The 14,386-nt window shown below is 51.1% G+C and overlaps 1 protein-coding gene across 6 annotated transcripts in view; it reads right to left on the reverse strand.

Annotated features, from left to right (window-relative positions):
• The window catches only part of sema5ba (sema domain, seven thrombospondin repeats (type 1 and type 1-like), transmembrane domain (TM) and short cytoplasmic domain, (semaphorin) 5Ba), an 87,619-nt gene that overhangs the window by 59,325 nt on the left and 13,908 nt on the right, over positions 1 to 14,386 (reverse strand). For 4 of the 6 annotated variants that reach the window (XM_057042463.1, XM_057042430.1, XM_057042473.1 and 1 more), the window contains exon 2: positions 9,930 to 10,004. The exons of 1 other annotated variant lie outside the window; for it this stretch is intronic. The gene's annotated coding sequence lies outside the window, so the exon portion shown is untranslated. Of the gene's footprint in view, positions 1 to 8,021; positions 8,252 to 9,929; positions 10,005 to 14,386 lie in introns of those variants that run through there. One more of the 6 variants, XM_057042452.1, reaches the window with a different exon arrangement.

Raw genomic sequence — 14,386 nt, forward strand, 5'->3', positions numbered from 1 at the left:
TATCCCCCGGTCCAATTAGAGAGCAGAGTTGTGGAGGGTTATTAGCCGTAGGGCCCCAAAGCCGCGATCCCATCGGCAGCAGCCTCACTTGGAGACAGACGTGGGGGCAATGAGACGAGCCCCCGGCCCGCTGCTGAGGCCTGTTTGGCCAAACCTGGTTGGATTCAATTCCGCTGCCTGCCCTGATCACTCACCCCGGACGCTGGGCAGGTCCCCAGCCCAGAGGAGGAGAGATTGCTGACACGTGCACGCGCACGGGCACACACACACACACCGGGATTCTTGTTATTTTGCTCCCAGACGCAACGATACGGTGATTTTAGGAAGGTAACACACCCTCTCTTCTGATTGGCTGTGAGGGAGAAACCACCAAGATGTCCAACTGACCCGCTGTTGGAGAAACTCCTGAAACTCCGAGCTGCTGGGAATGATCAGTCATGATGGAATGGTGCGTAAATGTGAGCCATAAAACAAACAGCCACAGTTACACCTGCAGTTTTACTTAATATAAATGTTTTACCATAGCTATGAGGACCTTTTGGTGCATGACTGAGTTTTTAGAATTTTCCTTTTTGTCTGGATTTGTCTCATGTTGTCTCTTGCCCCCCCCAGACAGAAAATGAGAGGGCAACCTCGTTCAACAGGGAGAGGAAGAGGTGAAGTCGTGTACTTGAAGGTGGAACACAGAAATCAATACAATCACATCTAAATCAGTAACCTGAGATAACAGGAAGGGTCAAAAAGGAGGCGTAAGAACAGCAGAAACAAGGAGACTAGAACCATCTGGAGAGAACAAGAGGAGGATTTAAACACCCCAGCATGTAGACAGGTACCAGGCGGGACGAGCGAGAGAGGAGCGAGGGAGGGAGAAGACTGGGACCGGCTGCCTCGGATGACATCAGCAGGGGGCACGTTTAGCACGCCGGCCGGCGGTTTCCCAACACCAGCTAACACCAGGCTAGCTTGGTGTCCCTTCCCTCCCACAACTGCTTCCAGCTCAACGACTTGTTCTATAAACTCCTACCTCACCTCTGCTGAGGTGAGAGCGTTCCTCGTCCTTCTCAGTTTTATGGGTCCTGAAAGAGCGTGTTTGAGTTGATGTCTCTTCCCAGGTTGGCTGAAGGGCAGAGAACGCTCCCCCAGCCTGGCGTATTGCTCATCGTCTGACTGTTCTATTTCTGTGATGCCGGGCTGAAAGAATAGCACTAATAAACCCTTCTGCTCCTTGTCAGCTCCCCTCCTCCCACCGCTGATAGATCTGAAGTGTACAACACACACACACACACACACACACACACACACACACACACACACACACACACACACACACACACCGCGGCAGCTCGAATCATTAGGAAGTCAGGTGTTATGAAACTCATTAGAGTCTAATGCTAAAACTCTTCTGGATGATTTGGAGGTTTTGTCCACGTTTCTCGTGCTTTATCGCCGAGAGAGAAAAGTAGAGCCCGTTGTGGACGCGATGGCGATGATCGCCGAGCCCTTTTCACCGCCGTGTCTCATTAGGAATTCTATTAGGGATCGTCTCGTTGCGCGGAGCCCCATTAGACAGAGCCGGCCCGCTGGAGCACAGCAAAGCTCGGGTTTAATTGACATCATGGTTCACATGGGAACGTGGAGGAAGGCCCGATCCGAGTGCATGGCCGATCATCACAAATGCCAGCCGTCTCTCGCAGGACCCGGGATCTCCGAGGGATAAAGCTAATGTTCCACCTTTGCTCCAACTGGAGGAAGATGGAATTAAAAATCAAAAAATTTGAAAATGTAAAGTGGCTTCAACCACCAGAGGATTTGTGTTAGAATACGACAAAACACACAGCTTTGCCTTAAATAGTGCCCATTATTTACTCCTATGAGGGTTCTGAAGGTGCCGAGTGCATGAAGAACTCAAACATCCTCCAAATTTCATCTGGCTCCAACTGTGCTTTGATTCTAGGCGGGTTTTATTTTGCACACGTGTTTTCCAGAAACACTTGGAGATTCCTTTCTTCTATTGCAGCTGCCACTGTCAGCAGCAATATTTCTTTACGCTAGCTTAAAAGAGCCGCGCTATCAAAGACTCTCCACAGCCTGGGATGGTTCTGCTGCTGGTTAAAGAGCTCAAAACCTGCCTGGCCGCTGCCCCGACAGCTCTCCCGCTGCTGGAGAATGATGGGGAGGGGAGAAAATGACGGCCGTCGGACGGATATGGATTTTTTAATGCGACGGGGAAGCGGTCAGAACGCATTCTGGGCCGCTCGATTGGACGCCGTGACTGATTGCAACTCTGTGGAAGAAGAGCTCCAAAACAGCAATCAGAGGAAACAGCAGGCGGAGGAAGAGCGGACGCCACCAGTTATTTGAGAGGCGTGACGACCCCGGCGGACGGGCCCTCGGGGGCGAGGTGCTACAATCAGAACGCAAATATTTTCAGTTGGGAAATCTGCCGCTGATTCCATCTCTGACAAATGGTGGAAAACATTGGTGGGGAGCAGCCGGCGCCACAGACCGGGAAAACACACCGTTTCCCGAGGTTGTAGCAAACCTGGCGGTGCCTTACGGCGCTGCAATGTTGCGTCACACCAGGTGGGACCTGGAGATCGAGATGATCAGAGCGAAAGTGAAAGAAAAGTCTGTTTAAATAACAAAAGAAAAAGGCCCGATTACCGTGGGAGCCTGAGAGGCCCCGCCCACTCAGCTAAGAAGGAAAAACCATCACACCTTTAATGGAGATTCAAACGAGACTTTTCACGCATGGATGTTTTATTTAACGGCGGCCACTCAGACTCCCCGTCATCCACAGATCCTCCACGAGCTTTGATGAGCCACCATTAGTGGGACAAGATGGGCTCAGACAGCAAACACAATCAGCCTGTTCCAACAATCAGGCTGAAATAGAAAGGGCTCATAACGGGGCGCACGGCGGCGTGGAAATGACTGGAAATGACCGTTCTTTACCGGCCCGCTCCGATTGAATCCGTCCGTCTTTGTTGCGCGGAGGTGCGTTTTTACCACGGTGGGAGTGAGACGTCACCTCCGCACGGAGGGTGACAGATGTTACGGCCTCTGTTTTCTGCGTTTGGTTCACATCCCAGCGGAAATCAGCCCTTCCTGGCGTTTGGAAACTTTACATTCCTCCAGTCTAGTTTTTGCTTGTTTTTGTTTTCTCCTTAAAAGAGAATTAACATGTTGATGGATTTACAACATGCTGGGACTCTTTTTGCTGACTTGCAGCTTTTTGTTGGACAAAATGAATTCTAAGCAGGGATAAAATGATCTTTTCACGTGTTGCTACTTGTCTGTAAATGGCCTAAACAAGCGGCGTCATTCAGGCGGTTCTGGCTGCGCCGGGGTAGAAACTCTCACACGGACGGGTTTAAGTGCACGTTGCAAAGGCTGAAAAATAAAAATGAAAGAAACAAAGTTGTGGCCGCCAGGCAGCAACACACATGAATCCAAATCATGTTTGAATGTAATTAAATGCAGGCTAATTGCATCCACGCTGTGTTTGATCAAGAGCTTGTGAAAGGGTTGTATGGCCGCCTGTAATCGTTCAGACAGGAAGGGGCAAACTGCAGCCGGCTGACGTGCACGTCAAACACTGTTGTGTCCGTGTCGGCCTCGGCGAGACGGACGGACGGACGGACGGACGGACGGACGGACGGACGGACGGAGGGAGCAGGTAGGAGGAGCTCCATTAAAGGGCAGCAGGGCAGCCAACACACAGGCCTGGTCAGGGACCGACTGGTTCAGAGGCACAAGTGGGCGTGTGTGATGGAGGGATGGGAGAGAGACAGATAGAGAGAGACAGACAGACAGACAGACAGACAGATAGAGAGAGACAGACAGAAACAGACAGACAGATAGAGACAGAGAGAGAGAGAGACAGACAGACAGACAGACAGACAGACAGACAGACAGACACAGATAGAGACAGACAGAGAGACAGACAGACAGAGAGACAGACAGACAGACAGACAGACAGAGAGACACAGAGAGAGAGACAGACAGAGACAGACAGACAGACAGACAGACAGACGGAGGGTGATTTGGTGCCATTTCTAGTAAAACTCCATCTTAGCTGTGAGAATTCATCACTCTCCACCTTTTGCTGAAAAACACACACACACACACACGCACACACACGCACACACGCACACACACACACACACACACACACACACACACACACACTCACACACTCCATCTGCTCAGAGCTTTTTTCTGGCACTAGTTCTGTTGATGAACATGAAAAAACAACAATAACAGGCAGACAAAAGTGGGAATCTGAGTGTTTCCACAGCTGAAGCAGCCGCCCAGAAGCTGCAGCTCCTTCACGCGTCTCCTCGCCAACACGCAGGTCAGCGGCGCCGGCGCCGGAGTCCGGCCCAGGAAGGCTTCGCTGACCCGTTGGCATTGATTGACGGGGGTCTGCAAAACGGAGTCAAACCCTGAAGCCTTTTCCAGCAGAAATGACACGTGTTGGACGGAGAAGGAGCGAGCGGCCGCGGTGGAAGCGGAGCAGACGGATGCTGTTCGAGGTTGCCGTGACGGAGCACGTTACCCTCTCAGTGTCAGCGTGTGCTCACTCCTTAAATCTGACATTCCTCTTCCTGGAGCGGCCTCAGACCTGCAGCTGCTAACGGGGTGTGTGTGGCCAACTCATCCTATCCGCCATAAATAAACCAAGAAGGCCGTATTGGCCGTAGCTAAAGGAGCTCCTGTGCTGGAAATAGCGCACGAACAAACGTCCGTTTATGCTGCTACTCGTGTTTTTGGAACGCTTCCATTTACCCGTCTCGTTGCTCCATTGTTCGAGTTCAGCACTGATCTGAATTTCAAAGACAAACAACAGAACTCAAATATTTAAGCTGCAGGCTCAGAAGGTGTCAAAATGAAGACAAAAGCCCTCATCTCTCAACCCATCGAAGCTCTATTGATAGTCAACTGCACTCTGGCTTATTGTGGGATGTTTATTTACGTGCACATTAGAGGTGATCAGCCATCTAAAGTCCGCACGGATGTTCCCTCCAGTAACACGAGACCTGTGACTCGGATCTACCTCGTTAGCAAAATTCATCTCATGTGATCTGAAAACACCCAAATAGCTTCAAAAAGGCTGCTGCAGAATCCTGTAAGCTAAACGGTGCTGCTGTTGAGTCTGAGACGCCTGGGAGGACTCCTCTCTCATCATCTTCTCCATCTCGTAGCCAATCTATCTCAGAAATGGTGTTTGCTGTGAGAGAAGAGCTCCCAGCTCCGCAGGGGAAACAGCTCTAAAGTGGCCTCATCATAAACCTGCGAGAACCAGGGAGAGGCTCCATCTCAGGGAAGCCTAGAAGAACCAGGGAGAGGCTCCATCTCAGGGAAGCCTAGAAGAACCAGGGAGAGGCTCCATCTCAGGGAAGGCTAGAAGAACCAGGGAGAGGCTCCATCTCAGGGAAGCCTAGAAGAACCAGGGAGAGGCTCCATCTCAGGGAAGCCTAGAAGAACCAGGGAGAGGCTCCATCTCAGGGAAGGCTAGAAGAACCAGGGAGAGGCTCCATCTCAGGGAAGCCTAGAAGAACCAGGGAGAGGCTCCATCTCAGGGAAGCCGAGAAGAACCAGGGAGAGGCTCCATCTCAGGGAAGCCTAGAAGAACCAGGGAGAGGCTCCATCTCAGGGAAGCCTAGAAGAACCAGGGAGAGGCTCCATCTCAGGGAAGCCGAGAAGAACCAGGGAGAGGCTCCATCTCAGGGAAGCCTAGAAGAACCAGGGAGAGGCTCCATCTCAGGGAAGCCTAGAAGAACCAGGGAGAGGCTCCATCTCAGGGAAGCCTAGAAGAACCAGGGAGAGGCTCCATCTCAGGGAAGCCTAGAAGAACCAGGGAGAGGCTCCATCTCAGGGAAGCCGAGAAGAACCAGGGAGAGGCTCCATCTCAGGGAAGCCTAGAAGAACCAGGGAGAGGCTCCATCTCAGGGAAGCCGAGAAGAACCAGGGAGAGGCTCCATCTCAGGGAAGCCTAGAAGAACCAGGGAGAGGCTCCATCTCAAGGAAGCCGAGAAGAACCAGGGAGAGGCTCTATCTCAGGGAAGCCGAGAAGAACCAGGGAGAGGCTCCATCTCAGGGAAGCCTAGAAGAACCAGGGAGAGGCTCCATCTCAGGGAAGCCGAGAAGAACCAGAGAGAGGCTCCATCTCAGGGAAGCCGAGAAGAACCAGGGAGAGGCTCCATCTCAGGGAAGCCTAGAAGAACCAGGGAGAGGCTCCATCTCAGGGAAGCCGAGAAGAACCAGAGACGCTGATGTTCTGGAGGTCAGGAGGATCAGCTGTTCCAACGGCAGGCGTATAACCTGATCAGAGGATCTCAAGCCAACACACTGCACGTCTGCACACACACACACACACACACACACACACACACACACACACACCACACACACACACACTTTTGTCCTTTTGAGACTGTTTAAATCCAACAGGCAGACACACAGAAGGCTGCAGCGCATCATTTGCTCTCTGTCCATCCCATAATGCTCCGCTCTGACAGCACGGATGATGCTGATCAGCGTCCAGAGCGCCAGCGAACGTGACAGAGAGACAGATGCCCGACGTTGTGTGCGACGCTGCCGGTTTGCTAAACACGCGCCCGTAATTAAATCCATTGTGATGTAATTGGGGGGGGGGGGGGGGGGGGGCATCTTGTGTGCTGTTTTAATTGCTGTGTGGTCTCACGACACAATTCCTCGTTAGGCCCGTGTGGCCGCGTGACCCGGGCAATATGAAACGAAAACACTGATCACCTGCGGCATCGTTGACCGCTGCGACACGTCTGGAACGATGCAGAACCTGCAGAACAATGGTTGGGGGGGGGGGGGGGGGGGGGGCAGCATGTGTGAGCACCCATGGACTCAAACATGAGTGAATTGGGCTGTTTATTGGTCCCTGCTGCCTAAAGTGGGACCATAAATACATTTAGCGGATAGAAAAACGTCGCTTTCAGTGAGCGGCTGAGCTCTCAACCACACCTGAACAGGTGGAACCCTCCCAGGTGGCTGTGACACCCTGTGTAAATATGGACGCTCGATGCGGACTGGAATACCCTGAGCAAACGGAGCCGTTCCGACCACATTAATGATTAAAACAAGTCCGACTGGACTAACGAGTGACAGCAGCAGCCCAGGATCAACACACACACACACACACACACACACACACACACACACACACACACACACACACACACACACACACACACGCTGCTGATGGGTTTCATGCTTTGCATTAAGGATTTCCAGCTTGTGCATCCAGGAAACACCTTTGTAATAGAAATGGATAATGAGCTTTCCCAGAGGGCTTAAGTTTCAGCAAGTACGCGACGTCTCGACTCGATGTGAAGAAGATGCCGACTGGTTGTGTTAAAAGAAGAACCGGATCCTCTCGGAGAGGAAGGTCCTTGTTTTCTGTCAGATATAAATGTGATTTGTTTTGACAGCCGCTTCAATTCGGTTCCAGTCAAACGAAAAGTCTTTGTTGTCGCCGGAGACAAAAGGAAGACGGAGAAGAGAAGAAGATCATCAAGAGATTAAAAAAAACAAACAAAACCAGAAGCAAAAAGAGCAAGTGGAGCGGTCAGTAAGCCCCTGGCTGCAGGCCTGCTGGGCTGCATCTGACCCCACCAGCGCACAGTCCAGGTCTATAATTAGAAAACACACAGTTCCACTAATCCTCACTGAAGATTAAGCAGCAAAAAGCACATTTGCAGCCAGGATTCCACAAGCGAGCAGCCGCAGAGTCACAACAGCTTCCCCTGAAGACAATGTGAAGTTCCGACCCGAACACCAGTCTAGGAGGTGCATCTGTGTTTGTGCCTCCACGCGGGGGTTCAGAAGTAGTTGAGACAGCCAGAAAGAGACGCGAGATCAGAGAGTTTTCAGCCTCCAAGTCTGGAGTAACTACACAAGACAGCTAATCATTAGCCAGTTAGCTTCCATTATAGCCCGGGACCCAGACCTGCTGGTAAAGAACCAAAAGACTGAGCGCTCACGGTTTAATGATCCAAGGATCAGCGCAGGATTTACAGGCTCTGGGTTCCTACCACGTCCCCTGGACAAAGGCCTCCTCGCTGCCTGCAGAGGGGGAACTGAGTTGGTAAAAACCGGGGAACAATGCTGGAAGGTAATGAAAGCTGCTACTTATCTTGGGAAGAAAGCTAAACGAAGGAGACGTCGGCCGTTTAGTGTCCGCTTGATGAGATGATAAATAAAAAGGCTGTGGAGAAACCTTTGACACCCAGGGCGTTCAGCAGCTCTACGAACCCTGAACGAAGCTGGAAACCAAGCAAACACTTTAACTTGGTGTCTGTGCTTAATCCTAACATGAAGTCTTCTTCCTCCCTCCTACCAGGTAACGCAGCTGACCGAGCGAAGGCGTGGACTTTCCTTTTCCCTTCTCTCGGGGGGGTCGTGACATCTCTCGGCTGATGCACAGCCTTGAAATTCAGGGCAGCCCGTTTACTCCAGGGAAACATTAAAAACTGTTGGGGAAACAAGCTAATTAGCAGCAAGCCGATGATTTGCTGCTAGGTGGCTAATTAGCAATTAGTCCGGCGAGTGACATCATCCAAACGTCGGCGTGATTAACCGAATCTGGGATTCCGCTCGGGATCAGGACGGGCGGTGACGTGGCTCTCTGGCACGGCGTCTTAAGGATGTGTCACATCGGCCTTGGCCGCGGTGGTTTTTACTCATCTCCACAGCCCCCCTCCATCACCATCACCACCCCCCCTGACGGGGTGTGAATGGCTCCTGTGTGAGCCGGGCCAAAGATCTGCCAGGGGCCCCCTCTCTTTGTGAGCTGAATAGGCACGGCCCGGCCACGTTTGAAGGCGCCGTAATGTACCATAGCTGCGCCACAAAGGCGGCGTGGTCATTTGCCAGGGATAATGACACTCACTTAATTCTGCCCTAGAGGCCACGAACAGAAACCTCTAAAGAGGATCCCAATCCAGGGATGAGTCCCCTGGCCCCCCCTTTTCTTCCCTGGTTTCCCTCTCACTCTCGGTCCTCCTTCCCTCTCTCATTGGGCTGAAAGGAGCTTGTTTTCTTCCGGTGTTTTGTCAGGCTAAACTAAATATCAGCAAACAACCGCAACACGCCAGCCGCCGCCGGAGGCCCCCGGTCTCCTGAAGGAGGCCCCCGGTCTCCTGAAGGAGGCTCCCGGAGGGACCCGAGCGGAGACAAAGCCGGTGCACCGCCGATGAGAGGCTGCAACAGGTTTCGACGAGCAGCAACGAGTCAGAGGTTCTGGTCCGGCGGACCTCAAGGATCGCTCCCCAAATGTGGCCCTTAAATGTCACAGTCCAATAAGAAAAAGCAATCTGAGACCGGGCCGGCGAGAGGAAAAACAAGCCGGTGTTGGAAAATAAGGGCTTTTTAATGAAGGTGTTTATCATTTCGGACCGCGGAGCCACTCAGGTTCCCTCCTCCGCGTGCGGTAACCTTATTTATGCCAGAAACGTATGCAAATGAGCACCGGCCGAGCTGATGTGATGTGCGCTTGTGTCACATCGGAGTGATTCATTGATTTATACATGCAGGGAGGGAGGCTCGTCCATTAGTGCCCCCCCCACCCCACCCCCCCCACCCGTCCTCTGCTGGTCCTTCCGCCTTCGCTGCCATACCCTCGCTGCTGCCTTTCAAATCACTTCACTCCCTCCGAATAAAAGGCTTTCACCCCCAAAGGGCGGCCGTGCCTTCAGTACAAAGGCCACAGAGTTTTAGACAGAATAGTGAGAATAAAAGAGCCCCCCCCAACCCTAACCCCCCCTCGTCACGCTGCCGATACCCAGTTTCAGACGTTAGAAAAGTAGAAAATACAGGTAGAAATTTAACAAAAGAGATGACAGAAGGTAGCATGAAAAGTTGTGAAGAAGAAAATAAGATGGCGTACTCACCAGCCAAGCATCACTGGGGTGGGGGGGGGTGGGGGGCGCGGGCTGGCGGGGCCGTCTGTCCCTCTCAAACCACTTCTGGAGGAAGAGGAGAGACACGAGGAGGGGGGGTGAGTTTTCTGACTATAGAGCCGCCTGCCTCCTTCTGACGGGCCACAAAGGACTGCCGGCGCTCTAATAAATAAACCGGCAGCGTATCAATGGGGGGGGCTGGGGGGGGGGGGATGGGGGGGTGGCATTTAAGACAGATGCCTTCAGATGGAGAAAAGGTCTGAAACGCCAACAACAGAGCAAAACTTTCAACAGGGCTCAAGGACAGAAAAAGCACCAGTGCTGTTAAAATCCAGCCACAAAGGATAAAGGTCTCTACTTCACCTGTAACTGGGGGGGGGGGGGGCTAGTGTGGTGGGGGGGGGGGGGGAGTGTGTGGAGTGTGTGGGGGGAGTGGGGGGGGGGGGGGTTTGACTTCTCACGAATCCAAAAAGTGAACTTTTAATGAAAGACACGAGTGGAGCTGCGTCAGTGAGACTATAGATGCAAATGAGCCGGGCATCAAACGCTGATGCTAATGTGCAGAAGCCACTTTTGCTCTCAGCCTTTTGATCTCGCTACCGCGCAGCAAATTGGAGCAAATAGCGCCGCTTGGTTTCTACGGCAACGGGAAGGAGGCGCTTCTGGTGCCGGAATACAGCTGCTGTTTCCTCCACTTTCACCCAGAAGGATCGATGGTTGTTGATCATCGTCAATAACGGTGAGTGTAAATTTAGGCGAGAGCGACTCTGCTGTGTATTATGGTATGGACACTTGTTGTGACCTAAAACTTTAATCCAACTAGATGTTAGAGCCAACTGTGTGTCCATTCTGCTACAGCTATTAATAACCATTTATTACATCTGCATCCTGAATATTGGGATTTTAATCTCAGACCTCGGCTTCTTTTTATGAATTTAAAGTAAAATATGAGGAGATAAAGGTTTAAATCCTGGTATCTTTAGAGTTAAGCACTAATACAATGATTATTTTGAAGTTAAGTCCATTCTGGTTGCACAATGCTGCAAAGTTGTACGTTGAAAAACCTGACAGAAAGGAAATAATAACCATGAATATTAAAGCCTGCAAATCAATTAAAGCCATTTCTGCGTAACTCAGAGAAGTTTGAGAAGCTTTTCCAACTTCCTGAGTCTGCGGCTCAGCGCCGCGGCCCCGGCAGCCACAAAGACAGGTAGACAAATGCAGCAAAGAGGATTTTCTATGGAGCTAAGCTGAGAATTTAGCGCTGAACAGCAGGAAGTGACCGCGCACACAAAACCAGCCGCCATAATCTCCCATGTCAGTGTGGGATCAGGCTTTATTCACTTCAGCACGAGGGGGGAGAATTCTCATAAACTGCTCAGTCTCACACACACACACACACACACACACACACACACACACACACACACACTGCCAAGGTAACCGTCGCTGACATCTGTAAACTTTAACAGGCTAACATACTTTAACATACCTGACGACCATGTGACATTTAACGTGTTGCTAACACAGATAACACGTTTATTACAACAGAACTTCACGGTTTCTGCGGCGTTTCTTGTTCTTGGACTTGTTATTAACAGGTTTATTACAGTTTTAGAGAAGAATGTGATGTCATCAGCGGTTCTGCTGCCCGTCCGAGCGCTCCTGAAGGCGGCGCCGTGCGAGGATGTGGGCGATAAAGTTACGCCGGCACCCTCCCTTCCCGCCTCGACTGTCCAATAAAAACTTTATCGCAGACTTTTGTAACTTTATTTGCCCCTTTTTTCTGAACCTCCCAGCAGATTCGAGCGATGCTGAGATCGTCTCTTTCAAACCTTCTCTCTCGTCGCCAAGACGTTTGCACCTGCGATTATTCAACTCTCGCCTAATTAAGCTCAAGTTATTGTTATTGAAGGAAAACAAGCTGAGACCTGGAAAAATAACCAGAGAAACGTCGTCAGCAAACGATGGAGACCGACTGCAGTCGTCCATCAGCGCGATTGCTCGTGGACAATAAATCCTTCCTGTTTCTGTCTCAAACGGGTCCGCTTGAATTTGGGACGGACATCGGACATTTATTTATTCCTCTGTATCAGCATGTGTCCTCTCCTGTGCTAAGATCTGCTGGAAGCACCCTCACAAATCATCTGGAGCGCGTCAGGAATGATCTAATCTGAGAACTCTGCAAGGTCACTTCCTGTTTCCACACCACAAAGTCACTTTGCGTTCACAGGGGGGACCTCTGAGCTCAGCTGAGTCCAGGAACCCCTTCATGGTCTTGTCTTTAACTCTCAGGACCAGAGGAGAAGAGCTCCACCATCAGAACTTGTGTTGTACACCTGCATGCTTTCTGAACACCTCAGAAAAGGCGCCAGACCGACAGAAACAGGTAAAAATATCCTTTTTTTCTCTCTCGTCGCTCAAAATTGATAAATTCTGTCAACACTTCTGGGAGAGAACACGATGCCTCTTGACCTGTAAGGAGCCTGAAGCAGGAAGGAGTTCACGCTCACGTTCAATCCTGAAATCGCTGCGACGAATCCAGCCTGAAACTGACGGCTTCAAAGCGAACGAGACGAGAACTAAACTCAAAAGCAGGACACTCGCGAAGGGTTTTCCTGCAGTTTCCCACTATTCCGTCATTTTCACTCAGTCCAACCAGTTAATAATACATCCCATTCCAGCCTGGCCATTGTGGTAACCACGGTTACACATACATTCTGCTTCCTTACAGCCCAACCTGAACAACCTGAGACAGTCCCAGCCAGGCCAAGTCATCCATTATTCTTATTGTTCTGCTCCGACCCGGCTGGGGTGGCTTCCCTCCCAGTTTCATGTGTCCTCGGCTTTTCATCATAGCACTTGACACCTGTTTATATTCAGGCCGACCCCTGACCTGACCTCGCCGGTCCCGGAGACATCGATCTCCAGGGTAGGAGACATCTCAGTTACTGCAGGGGAGAGACGGACGAGGACACATTGAGAGGTTCTGTGCTTTACCGGACATTAAGCGCTGAGGAGGGGGCGGAGCTATGCAACTTCCTTATTGTTTAAAGAGATACATGCAGGACAAACATCACGCATGAAGATCCCGTCTTGTTAGCATCAGTTAAGACCTTTATTAGCTAATGTAGCGTTTCTCTGGCTCTGCAGCTACGTGACAGAGATCCGCAACCATGAACGGATCGACTGTTTAAGGTGCTTTTAACCTTTTTAGGAAGCGACCCCCTGGGGAGGGCCCCTCACAGGTGACCTTGTCCTCACCAGCATCACATCTGGCCACCAGTAGCACAGATGACGGGAACATGCTATATTTTCCATTTGAATCCCAGTTTTACATGAACACCATTCACAACTTGACCCACTGGGTCCTGAAAACTAACTGGGTTTTGGGGGAAATGTAAAACGATCACGATACAATCTTTAAAATGTTCCTCGCCCTCACAGAAGCACCCTGAAGTGCGTTAATAGACACTTTTTTATCGCTGGTGATGTGGTTCTGGCGGCTCCATTCCAGGCTCGTAGCTGCGATTGTCTCATCTCATCAGTGAGAAGACGCCTGCGAGCGACCGTTTTTGGCAATCAGGACGGAATCTGGATCCATTTTCCTCCCACTGGCACAAACGTGCAGAAAATGTGGTGCAGAGGGAGGCTTCTGCAGCCTGACACAACATATGAAACCCATCGGAAAGCAGACGAGTTTATTGTCTGTTGGTGTCATCAACAGACTCGGAGAACTTGATATGATGGGCTGTATTTATCCTGATCAGCATTCTGGGAGACAGAGTTAAATATAGGGCTGACCAGCAGGTGTTGTCTTCAGCCATAACTGCATTAATCAGCCCCCCAGCAAAGTGAATGTAAATGAATGATAATTTAGCAGCCGGTCCCTGATGTGGTCCCGCTATCTGCATCGGGATTCTGAGGGGGAACCGCTGCCAAGGCTCCGTGGACGTGCCAGCCGCTCCTGCTGAAACAGGCAACATCGGGATTGACCCAGAAATATTCCTGACGGCAACATTTATGGCGCCGTAAACAATAAGAAATCACCGTTTCAGCCTCCAGCTAAAGTCCAGTCCAGCACCAGAACGCTGGAAGCTCCTCGTCTCTAATCCTGAAAATGCTCGGTGAGATCATCCCCGAGCGTGCGCGCGCAAACCCTCATTATCCCAAACACACCTCCTCTATCTCACATCCCTGAGAGTAGCTGCGTCATGAAGGCACGCGCGTGCACGTGGACGGGCCAAAGCCGCTGACTCGCTCACGAGCACAGCAGGACTGAGCGGTTCTGAAGTGCTTCCTCCCTTTGAGGAGAACATCAACAATTCAAGGTGCGGACCAACCTTTTCTGTTTACATCCATATTTATTGCAACAGCCTTACGGATAAACTACAGGGAATAAAATGAGCATTTCCTTTTTTTTCCCTGGTGGCCAAAGGCAACGGAGG

This window comes from Takifugu flavidus, chromosome 1, assembly GCF_003711565.1.
Source record: "Takifugu flavidus isolate HTHZ2018 chromosome 1, ASM371156v2, whole genome shotgun sequence".
Taxonomy (NCBI): Eukaryota; Metazoa; Chordata; class Actinopteri; order Tetraodontiformes; family Tetraodontidae; genus Takifugu; species Takifugu flavidus.